Source organism: Phoenix dactylifera, chromosome 2 (assembly GCF_051530095.1).
Source record: "Phoenix dactylifera cultivar Ajwa chromosome 2, Ajwa_hap1_PhDact_Kaust_v1.1, whole genome shotgun sequence".
In the NCBI taxonomy this organism is placed as follows: domain Eukaryota; kingdom Viridiplantae; phylum Streptophyta; class Magnoliopsida; order Arecales; family Arecaceae; genus Phoenix; species Phoenix dactylifera.
Window position 1 is genome coordinate 44,575,043 of NC_143191.1, and position 12,197 is coordinate 44,587,239.

A 12,197-nucleotide genomic window follows, 5' to 3' on the forward strand; every position below is an offset into this window, starting at 1 on the left:
GTGATGAAGAGGCGAGTAAACTGGTCGAAGGACTGGATTGAGTTAGCCTCCAAGCCGGCGAACCACGCCCTTGCCGGGCCACGGAGGGTCGCCGGGAAGGCCTTGCAGAGGAGAGGATCTGATGCTCCGTGGAGGAGCATAAGGGTCCTGAAACTCTCGACGTGATCCCGTGGGTCCGCCGCCCCGTCATAGGGCTCGATCGCCGGCATTTTAAACCCCGACGGATTCGGGGTCCGCAGGATCCTCGAGGCAAGCGCCGGCTGGGAGGAGATCTCCAAGTCGGCGAAGGGATCTTTGGAGTGGCCCTTCAGGACCTGGAGTTGTCGGTGGAGATCGTCCACCCGCCGGTCCAGGGAGCGCGACCGATGGGTGGGAGACAAGGAGCACCGAGAGGGGGACCGACTGGAGCACGGGTTCCTTGAGGACTGGGGGGTCTGGGAATGCGCCCGGGCCCGCCTCTCGTACCCCGCGCAACTCCGATGGGAAGGTCCCGGCAGAATGGACCGTGCTCGAGAATCTTCCTCGCGCCGGCGCTCCTCCTCATGGGAGAGGAAGGAGCGCGGGTTGAGGAGGACAGGTGAGCGCTCAGGGAGCAGCGGCTCCTGGGCCCGCTGCGGTGCCCGAGACATCACACCCTGCAGGTTCTGCACTGCCTCCGCGAGGGTGCGAACCTGCTGGGCTAACTGGTCGAACTGAGCGGCTTCGACCATCTGAATGGGGGGTGGAACGGTGGAGTGTTGCTGAGAATGTGTTGGAGACGCAGCGGCCTCCCGGCCGGAGGCGCGAGAGGCCCCGCGACCGGAGGCATTGGAAGCTCCACGACCACCTCGCCGTGCCATTACGATCGCTCTGAGATTTGGGCCCTTCCTCTAGCGCCAACTGTTGCTGGTGGTCCAAACCGAGAACGATTGGCACAGCGGTGTGAACGGGGTTCCGTTTGGGTTGCCTTGGTTGGTGTTGATTGCGCTCCACTTTCCACCGGAAAACCTGCAAGCAAGCCTCGCACCACCACTGGGGTAGTGGGGGCCCTCCGACGATCAAGTCAGAGGAGATTGGAGGAGAAGGAGAGATAATAGTAGCAAGTAAGAGAATGCACTGGAAGTTCTTGCTTACCTCCCCCCTTCTCCCCCCAGCCGCATATATACCAGGCTGGGGGGTCCTTCTGGGGGGTTGGTCATCGTGTGGCACGATGGAGTTGCCACTGACATGGCCGTTACAGGGCGTCGTGGGGTAGCGCTGGGTACGGCCATGACAGGGCGTAGTGGAGCTCCGCTTTGTACGGCTGTTACAGGAGATCGTGGAGCAGCGCCGGATACGACCGTTGCAGGGAGTAGTGGAGCAGAGGGTCGCGGCGTGCTTCAGGGGAACAGCCTGTCGTTGTCGAGAGATTGCCGACTCGGGGTCGGACTGCTGGATCAAGGGGCAGCCGACTCGGGGTCGGGCTGCGAAGCCGAAGATATCCGACTCGGGGTCGGACTGCTGGATCAAGGGGCAGCCGACTCGGGGTCGGGCTGCGAAGCCGAAGATATCCGACTCGGGGTCGGGTTACTGGATCAAGGGGCAGCCGACTCGGGGTCGGGCTGCGAAGCCGAAGATATCCGACTCGGGGTCGGGTTACTGGATCAAGGGGCAGCTGTAGTCTTCTTGGGCGCGCGTGCCGGTCACGTGGGGCATGGTGGCTGAGTTCCCCCGTAACACCTTTATTATTGCATTATACTATAAATATAATATTATATTACATTATATCATAATATATTGATATGTTATATTATATAATATCAAATTATATTATATTATTATACTATAGTATACAATATTATATTACTATATTATAATAATATTATATTACAATACTGTAATATTATACGATATCATATATTTATATATTAATATATATTATATTTTATTATGCTCTGCTGTATAATACTATGCAATATCTTTTATTAGTCATTTTGTCATACTAAAAATATTTTTTCAGTTTATTTACCAAACACATATTAAAGTTACACAATACTTTATAAATATAATTACCAAACAGCAAATAACTATTTATAATAACTTTACTCCAAAAAGTTCTATTTTAAAAAGTTTTATTGTCAACGACTATGCCAAACGAGATCTCAGTAGTGGCCCAGAATCCAAGTATGATGAAAGAGGATTTATTAGTAGCCTAGAAATCTAAGTTTTTATGATGATGATGATTTATTAGTAGCTCTTTTGTTGCTTCGTTGATCAGCCCTATTATGCCCGTCCTGTCTACACGAACCAAAAAAAAAAAAAAACCCGGAAACAAAGAAATTAAAGAAAAAGCTTCCTGTCTTTTTCTGTTTTTCCCACTTTTTCTTTAGGAATTAGAGACTGCCTCCATGTCATAATGTTCATAAAAAATTTATAATTAAGAAAAAAGAATGCCAATGAAACAGCAGGAATGGACCGTCACATTGACAAAAGCTGCACAGTTACAGTCAAAGATTTAACCAAGCTAGCATTGCTTCAAGTCTTCTCCCGTGGCCATGAGTTGTTAGAAATTATATATAGAATCACATTCACATTTTCAGGAAAAGGAAATGCCGGAACCGTCAAAGCTTTAGTAATACCTAATCATGATCATGCACATTTATATAGCTTAAACATGAACATGATGATCTAGGCTCTAGAAGAAACTCCAAGTACTGGTGTTGCATCAGAATCTCCGTCACCCTTACCGCCAAGCATCAACAACGATACTGGTCAGTCACCATGCATCAAGTTTCCCCTCTTTTCATGCATGTGTAGTAATGGACTGGACAGTCAGAACTGGGAAATAAATCTACAGGAGCCTACAGCATTGAGTTTTGAAAGGCTGGCGTGAGGCTACCCCAAGGGAACTCGGGACCAAGAAACAAATGAGACGGAGTCCCGCACTTTCCATGGCTACAGTTAGCGAATGCTGCCTGTGTAATAACCCCAAAATTTTTTTTTTTTATATAAAAAGGGATAGAATAGTCCTTTAAAATTGATATAAGGGATAAAATTGGAAGGAATCAAAAGATAATGGCATAGTTGTAGATATGTTGAAGTGTTAGGGGCAAAATGGAAATTTAATAATATTAAACAAAGGTGAATAGTGCTTTGATGTGATTTAAATGGGGTGGTTGGTGGCTCACGGGAATGAAACCGAGAGAGAGTCACAGAGAGGGGGTTCTCAGGCGTGGAGGAAAAGAAGGAAAGAAAAGGAGAAGAAGAAGAAGAAGAAAGAAGAAAAGAAAGGGGATTCGAGGAGGAGGGGGATCCCAGTTGCACTTCCAGCTGAAGGGAAAAATGTAGATCTCCTTTCCCTCTACGCAAGGACCTCGATTTCCAAAAAGAAAAAGGTAAATATCCGTCCCTATCTAGTCTTTTGATGACATTAGGCTATACAAAGGGTGGATATAGTCTAGAGGGGTCGGATAAGGGTTGTAGAGGTGGTTAAAAGAGGAAGAATCGGATTTTAACAAATTTTTCCGGCACTACGGAAAAACTGTGTCGAAGTCCCAACTTCGGCGAATTATTTAGGGGGTCAAACGGCCTCCGATGATGATGCATGTTATCTCTTTGGAATCCTCTATGAGTGTAGAATGTTAGGTAAAAATTTCATCAAATTTGGAGTCCTGAAAGTGGATCAAAACCGGGATGAAGTAACCCACTGTCAGTTCGGGTTACTATTCATCCGGGTGGAAAATAAGGGATTTCATGCCATAATAGGGTATTAAGCCTAGATTAGGCTAAGGGAGACCTTGTACTCGTGCAAGGGAGTCCCTAATACACATAAATGATGAGTTAATTAATAGAAAAAGAAAAAGAGAAAGAAAAGAAAAGATTTAGGGAACGGGGGAGTTGAATCAATTAAAGTTCCCTATATTATAATTGGCACGTAGATTATGACCTTGATACAAGACTAAATGTATGGTAAATGCATGTCACAGTTGGGCAAGAAGCTAGGGAACGAGAGGAAGAAGTTCTCCACTGTCTGCTGTAGAATTCTAGAGGCGTATCGAGGCCGTGCCGGATTGGCAGGTAAGTGGGAGTCATGTACTTTGCACCATGAGCATCCTTAATTCATTTTCATGAATGTCGCCAAGTGTGAATTGATTCCACTTGAGCATATTGATTGATATTGTAGTAGATTCCTCTATAATCTTGATTCTCCATGCTTGATTATTCTGTACATGCATTTGAGGGAACATTGAGAGGAATTACGAGGGGTTGATGAGTAATCAAATTGATTCCGAATTGTGAAATGATTTCTTTTGTAAATTGATTTCATTTCCTCTATTTTAAAGACTTGTGAGTCGTAGCTTGATTATACTCTTTTATGAGTAATTAAATTGGTTCCAAATTGTGAAATAACTTCTTTTGTAAATTGATTTCATTTCCTCCATTTCAAAGATTTGTAGAGCCTTTTTAGTGGTATATTGAGTTGTATTGCACTTCCTTGACCCTCACTCCTAACCCTGATGTTAGTTTATGATTGGGTCATGATTGAGTGAGTGGTAATCTTGATTATACTCCTTTTTAGTAGAGTATTGGGAGGGTGCATTATGGCATTTATGCATGGCTTGGCAGTATCTGCAGGACACCTATAGTCGATGGGGTTGAACATCGGCCTTTGTGCACATAGTAGCCTTCTGGGTGGGCGGAGCCCAGTCCCTTCCTAGGGGGGACACGGCCCTAGGCGTAGGATCGGCCGGTCCTACGACTTATATTCTGCTTGCCGCCGGGCATAGTAAGACCCCGCGAGGTACAGTATGGCTTTCCGCGGATGTAGAATTCCCGCGAGGTGCCGTTTAGTATGTAGATGTGAGATGGATTTCTGTTCTGGATACTGGCCGGCATTTACATGATTAGTGTGGTGTTTTATCCTACATATGCATGTGACAGTAAGGAGTTGTTGCTGGTTCGCCTGGGGCGTAAAACCCACCTCCCGACAGCTGTCTAGTGATGATTTCAGCATATTGACACCTGATTTGTATGTTACAGCATTATGATCTGTTGAGCATATTCATGAGTAGCATATATGTTTGCTTGATTATTCCATATATGCTTCAGATGAGTTGATATTGATTGTGGTGATATTGATGATTTATTCCATATTCTCTATGTTGAGTTCATGTTCATGTTGTTATTGATCTTGAGATTTCATCTCGAGCCATGATTATATTCTGTCTCATGTGCATAGTACTCTCTACTCCACTCACTGAGTATTCATATACTCACTCCCCAGTTTGGTGTTTTTGATTGCAGGGTAGGTATTGTATAGAGAGGAGCAGGGTTAGAGATTGTCTGCTTACTGTGCCGCTCCATAGTATAGTATAGTATAATGTAGATAGAGGTTTATACCCTTTTGGTGTATTATAAACCTTCTGTTATATATAGTATATAGTTACAGTCATAGATCCTGTTGTGGATATCGGTTTGACCATGGATGGAATGGGAACCAGATTTTTATACATATGAGTTATATGCCTGAGATAATATATTGATATATATTATCCAGGTTCATTATGTGACGGATTATGTGATTGCTGCTCTGACAGGTAGTGTGTTGTATGTATTGAGATAATCCTGACAGGTCACTATAGGAAAAGTGATCATTTTGTGCATGCATCATGCCAAATTTTTCAAGATTTATTGATGATTGATAGGTAGTAGGGTTCTACGCGGTGGCTGGTGGCCTTATGCCTACCCGCACCCTAGGACCGTCGCGGCGGCCCGCCGGGAACGGGGCGGGGGTCGTGACAAAGCTTGGTATCAGAGCAAAGGTTAAGAAGAGTCCTGTCAGAGCAATAGGGTGAGTCAGGATTAAGTATAGGATTATACTATGGAGCATAGGATTTTTCTGTATATTAATTTATGAGTCATTTACAATTCAGTAAAATATATTATGACTCAGTGTGTAACGACTGCCCTCTCTTTTTAACTCTTTTAGAGACATATAAAAAATACTTCCAAGGAGGATGGAGCCAGATATAGCATTGGATGCGGGTTCCGCACATGTCGAGCCCCAAAGAGAAAAATCTCCTCCTGCTGATAGACGGAGGGTTGATGATCAAGGAGAGGTAGGAAGTAGAGATGCATTAATGGAACAGTTACTGGCGGAAAATCAAGCTCTGAGGGAGCAGATTGCTCGGGGGAAATCTCCTGCCCCGTCCGTAGTATCCATCCCACCTCCTGTAGTTGTGCCAAGAAGTTTGGCCAGGCGGGCTCTAAATGATGAGGGGATTACTGTACAGGAGTTTCTGAGGCTCAGAACCCCGGAGTTTAAGGGGGAAGAAGGTGAAGATCCTCAGAGATTCCTGGAGGAGACTGAAAAGATGATACGGAGACTGCCCTGTTCTGATGCAAGGGCAATAGAACTTGTAGGGCTCACAATAAAAGAAGATGCCTGGGGCTGGTACCAGAGGCACGTGGAGGACAGATTGTACAGTAGGAATCCTCCAACCTGGGAAGAGTTCAGGCAAGCAGTGATGGTTGAGTTTTTGTCTCCGGCTGAGAGGCAGAATCGGGCTCTTTAGTTTGAGAGGCTGAAGCAGATGCCCGGAATGAGCGTATCTGAGTACGCTCGTGAGTTCACTAGATTGGGGAAGTATGCTCCTTACATCATCCCCACTGAAGCTGCCAGGATAGAAAGATTCAGGCGGGGTCTGATTTCCCCGCTTTATAATGCAGTACTGGCAGTAGAGGTCTCCACCTTGTCTAGGCTGATTGATAAAGCAAAGCAGTGGAAGACCAGAAACAAAGAGGAAAGAGCTGAAAGAGAACAGAGGAAAATGAGTATGGGGAAAGGGCAAAGCAGTAGAGATAGATCTGAGGGAGTAGATCTCTCGGAGGGCCCGACGGAGCAGTCTGTACGCTCAGCTCCACCTGCCCCACGTAAGAGGAAATGGAGGGAAAGAGGTCAATCACAAGATACTTTTCTACCATCAGTACCTCGTCCTCCAGTCACTATGGCCAGAACTGAATCTAGGTTCCAATCATGGCCAGTATGTGGCATATGTGGGAAGCAGCACCCTGGCAGATGCAGAATGGGTCGGGAGTGTGCTGCAGATGTGGACAGCCGGGTCATTTTGTCAGAGAATGCCCGCAGGGTGCCACCCAGCAGTTTGTGCCTTTGGCATCCTACCCTTCTGTGCAGATGGACATGCCTAGTAGTAGGGAGCCTGTAGGCAGAGGCAGAGGTCAAGCACAAATATCACAGCAGAGTGCTGGACCATCTCAACTGTCAGCTACAGTAGGCAAAGGGCAAGGAAGGGTGTTCACGGTAAATCCACAGGAGGCACAGGCATCGAATGCAGCTGTGACAGGTATGCTCCTCATTGATAAGATTAAAGCTAGAGTGTTATTTGATTCTGGAGCTACCCATTCATTTGTGTTCCCTTATTTTGCTAAGAAGTTAGCTAAGGATAAGATATTAATGCATATTCCCTTAGCTATTAGTACACCTGTAGGGGATAGTATAGAAGTGAGATATGTGTATCCTACCTGTGTGGTAGAGGTAGAAGGTAAGACACTCCCAGTCGATTTGATTGAGTTGGCAGTGTTAGACTTTGATGTCATACTGGGCATGGATTGGTTATCAGACAATCGTGCCACCATTAACTGCCAAGAAAAGAGTGTTATCTTCAGACCTTTAGATAAGGAAAAATTTACATATCAAGGGGACAGGAGTGAGATCCCAATGAATTTGGTGTCTGCAGTAAAAGCAAAGAGGCTGCTGAGAAAGGGGTGTCAAAGCTATCTAGCTTATGTGATGGACACCCAGGTAGAGTCTGTGGATCTGCAGCAGATTCCAGTTGTTAGGGAGTATCCTGATGTATTTCCAGGGGAATTACCAGGATTGCCACTTGATAGAGAAATTGAGTTCAGTATTGAACTTCTTCCTGGTACAAACCCTATATCGATTGCTCCCTATCGTATGGCACCTACAGAGCTGAGGGAGTTGAAGGTGCAGTTGCAGGATCTGCTAGACAAGGGGTTTGTTAGGCCCAGTACATCACCATGGGGTGCCCCAGTTCTGTTTGTGAAAAAGAAGGATGGGTCGCTGAGATTATGTATAGATTATAGACAGCTGAATAAAGTGACCATCAAAAATAGATACCCACTCCCCAGGATAGATGACCTGTTTGATCAATTACAAGGGGCTGAGTACTTCTCGAAGATTGATCTGCAGTCTGGGTATCATCAGTTAAAAATCAGAAAGGAAGATATATTGAAGACTGCATTCAGAACGAGATATGGGCACTATGAGTTTCTAGTGCTTCCATTTGGGCTGACAAATGCCCCAGCAGCATTCATGGATTTGATGAATAGGGTCTTTAAACCCTATCTTGACAGATTTGTGATAGTCTTTATAGATGATATCCTCATATATTCTAAGAGTCAGGCTGATCATGAAGAGCATTTAAGGATAGCACTACAAACCTTGAGAGAACATGAACTGTATGCCAAACTTACTAAATGTGAGTTCTGGCTACAAGAAGTTGGATTCTTGGGACACATAATATGTAAGGAAGGAATCAGGGTGGATCCCAAGAAGATTGAGGCAGTTATGGATTGGCCGAGACCAACAAATGTAACAGAAATCAGGAAGCTGAGAAATAAGGAAATATGTATGGTAAAGGTCTAATGGCACCGGCACAATGTTGAAGAATGCACTTGGGAGTCGGAGCAAAGTATGAAGAGCAAATACCCTCACCTCTTTGAGTAATCAGGTAATTTACTCTTTTAAATTCGAGGATGAATTTTATATAAGGAGGGGAGGATGTAATAACCCCAAAATTTTTTTTTTATATAAAAAGGGATAGAATAGTCCTTTAAAATTGATATAAGGGGTAAAATTGGAAGGAATCAAAAGATAATGGCATAGTTGTAGATATGTTGAAGTGTTAGGGGCAAAATGGGAATTTAATAATATTAAACAAAGGTGAATAGTGCTTTGATGTGATTTAAATGGGGTGGTTGGTGGCTCACGGGAATGAAACCGAGAGAGAGTCACAGAGAGGGGGTTCTCAGGCGTGGAGGAAAAGAAGGAAAGAAAAGGAGAAGAAGAAGAAGAAGAAAGAAGAAAAGGAAGGGGATTCGAGGAGGAGGGGGATCCCGGTTGCACTTCCAGCTGAAGGGAAAAATGTAGATCTCCTTCCCCTCTACGCAAGGACCTCGATTTCCAAAAAGAAAAAGATAAATATCCGTCCCTATCTAGTCTTTTGATGACATTAGGCTATACAAAGGGTGGATATAGTCTAGAGGGGTCGGATAAGGGTTGTAGAGGTGGTTAAAAGAGGAAGAATCGGATTTTAACAAATTTTTCCGGCACTACGGAAAAACTGTGTCGAAGTCCCAACTTCGGCGAATTATTTAGGGGGTCAAACGGCCTCCGATGATGATGCATGTTATCTCTTTGGAATCCTCTATGAGTGTAGAATGTTAGGTAAAAATTTCATCAAATTTGGAGTCCTCAAAGTGGATCAAAACCGGGATGAAGTAACCCACTGTCAGTTCGGGTTACTGTTCATCCGGGTGGAAAATAAGGGATTTCATGCCATAATAGGGTATTAAGCCTAGATTAGGCTAAGGGAGACCTTGTACTCGTGCAAGGGAGTCCCTAATACACATAAATGATGAGTTAATTAATAGAAAAAGAAAAAGAGAAAGAAAAGAAAAGATTTAGGGAACGGGGGAGTTGAATCAATTAAAGTTCCCTATATTATAATTGGCACGTAGATTATGACCTTAATACAAGACTAAATGTATGGTAAATGCATGTCACAGTTGGGCAAGAAGCTAGGGAACGAGAGGAAGAAGTTCCCCACTGCCTGCTGTAGAATTCTAGAGGCGTATCGAGGCCGTGCCGGATTGGCAGGTGAGTGGGAGTCATGTACTTTGCACCATGAGCATCCTTAATTCATTTTCATGAATGTCGCCAAGTGTGAATTGATTCCACTTGAGCATATTGATTGATATTGTAGTAGATTCCTCTATAATCTTGATTCTCCATGCTTGATTATTCTGTACATGCATTTGAGGGAACATTGAGAGGAATTACGAAGGGTTGATGAGTAATCAAATTGATTCCGAATTGTGAAATGATTTCTTTTGTAAATTGATTTCATTTCCTCTATTTTAAAGACTTGTGAGTCGTAGCTTGATTATACTCTTTTATGAGTAATTAAATTGGTTCCAAATTGTGAAATAACTTCTTTTGTAAATTGATTTCATTTCCTCAATTTCAAAGATTTGTAGAGCCTTTTTAGTGGTATATTGAGTTGTATTGCACTTCCTTGACCCTCACTCCTAACCCTGATGTTAGTTTATGATTGGGTCATGATCGAGTGAGTGGTAATCTTGATTATACTCCTTTTTAGTAGAGTATTGGGAGGGTGCATTATGGCATTTATGCATGGCTTGGCAGTATCTGCAGGACACCTATAGTCGATGGGGTTGAACATCGGCCTTTGTGCACATAGTAGCCTTCTGGGTGGGCGGAGCCCAGTCCCTTCCTAGGGGGGGACACGGCCCTAGGCGTAGGATCGGCCGGTCCTACGACTTATATTCTACTTGCCGCCGGGCATAGTAAGACCCCGCGAGGTGCAGTATGGCTTTCCGCGGATGTAGAATTCCCGCGAGGTGCCGTTTAGTATGTAGATGTGAGATGGATTTCTGTTCTGGATACTGGCCGGCATTTACATGATTAGTGTGGTGTCTTATCCTACATATGCATGTGACAGTAAGGAGTTGTTGCTAGTTCGCCTGGGGCGTAAAACCCACCTCCCGACAGCTGTCTAGTGATGATTTCAGCATATTGACACCTGATTTGTATGTTCCAGCATTATGATCTGTTGAGCATATTCATGAGTAGCATATATGTTTGCTTGATTATTCCATATATGCTTCAGATGAGTTGATATTGATTGTGGTGATATTGATGATTTATTCCATATTCTCTATGTTGAGTTCATGTTCATGTTGTTATTGATCTTGAGATTTCATCTCGAGCCATGATTATATTCTGTCTCATGTGCATAGTACTCTCTACTCCACTCACTGAGTATTCATATACTCACTCCCCAGTTTGGTGTTTTTGATTGCAGGGTAGGTATTGTATAGAGAGGAGCAGGGTTAGAGATTGTCTGCTTACTGTGCCGCTCCATAGTATAGTATAGTATAATGTAGATAGAGGTTTATACCCTTTTGGTGTATTATAAACCTTCTGTTGTATATAGTATATAGTTACAGTCATAGATCCTGTTGTGGATATGGGTTTGACCATGGATGGAATGGGAACCAGATTTTTATACATATGAGTTATATGCCTGAGATAATGTATTGATATATATTATCCAGGTTCATTATGTGACGGATTATGTGATTGCTGCTCTGACAGGTAGTGTGTTGTATGTATTGAGATAATCCTGACAGGTCACTATAGGAAAAGTGATCATTTTGTGCATGCATCATGCCAAATTTTTCAAGATTTATTGATGATTGATAGGTAGTAGGGTTCTACGCGGTGGCTGGTGGCCTTATGCCTACCCGCACCCTAGGACCGTCGCGGCGGCCCGCCGGGAACGGGGCGGGGGTCGTGACAGCCTGTTTTCCTGCCCGCAAGACAGATAGAGACTCAATTTACATAGTTTCCCTTCTTCAACAGAACATTTCTGAGTGCAACTTAGCTTTAGTCAAGGAGATGGTATATTTGTACTTTTATCCAAACTACGTGGTTCATATATCTACTACTACAGTGCGAACTTTAGGACAGTGTGTCTTCAACCCCGATTTCTACTCCTACTCAATCACATGCATTATCACTTACAAGACACGAGTACCAGTAATCTGTGAAAAAAGTGATTTGAAAATCAGATAACCTCAAATTCTATCGGGTCCCTTCTATGACAACAGTGAAATATTCCAAAGGAAAGATTTAAATCCCACTATTCCAAGTGTCGGGTCAAAATTAGGACAGGACAGAGACCAGGGTCGGATGGAACATCCATCGTTCCAAGTATCAGGATGAAAAAACTGGAACAGCCCCGTTCCATGGGACTTGAATCCTTATTCTGAACACCCACCAAATATTAGTTTCATAAACCAAAATATCATCGATGAATGCTTCCATTCCCCCCAAAAAAACCTGATATGCCTCATTCTATGTTACATATACTTGCAGAAAAAAATCTAAAAAG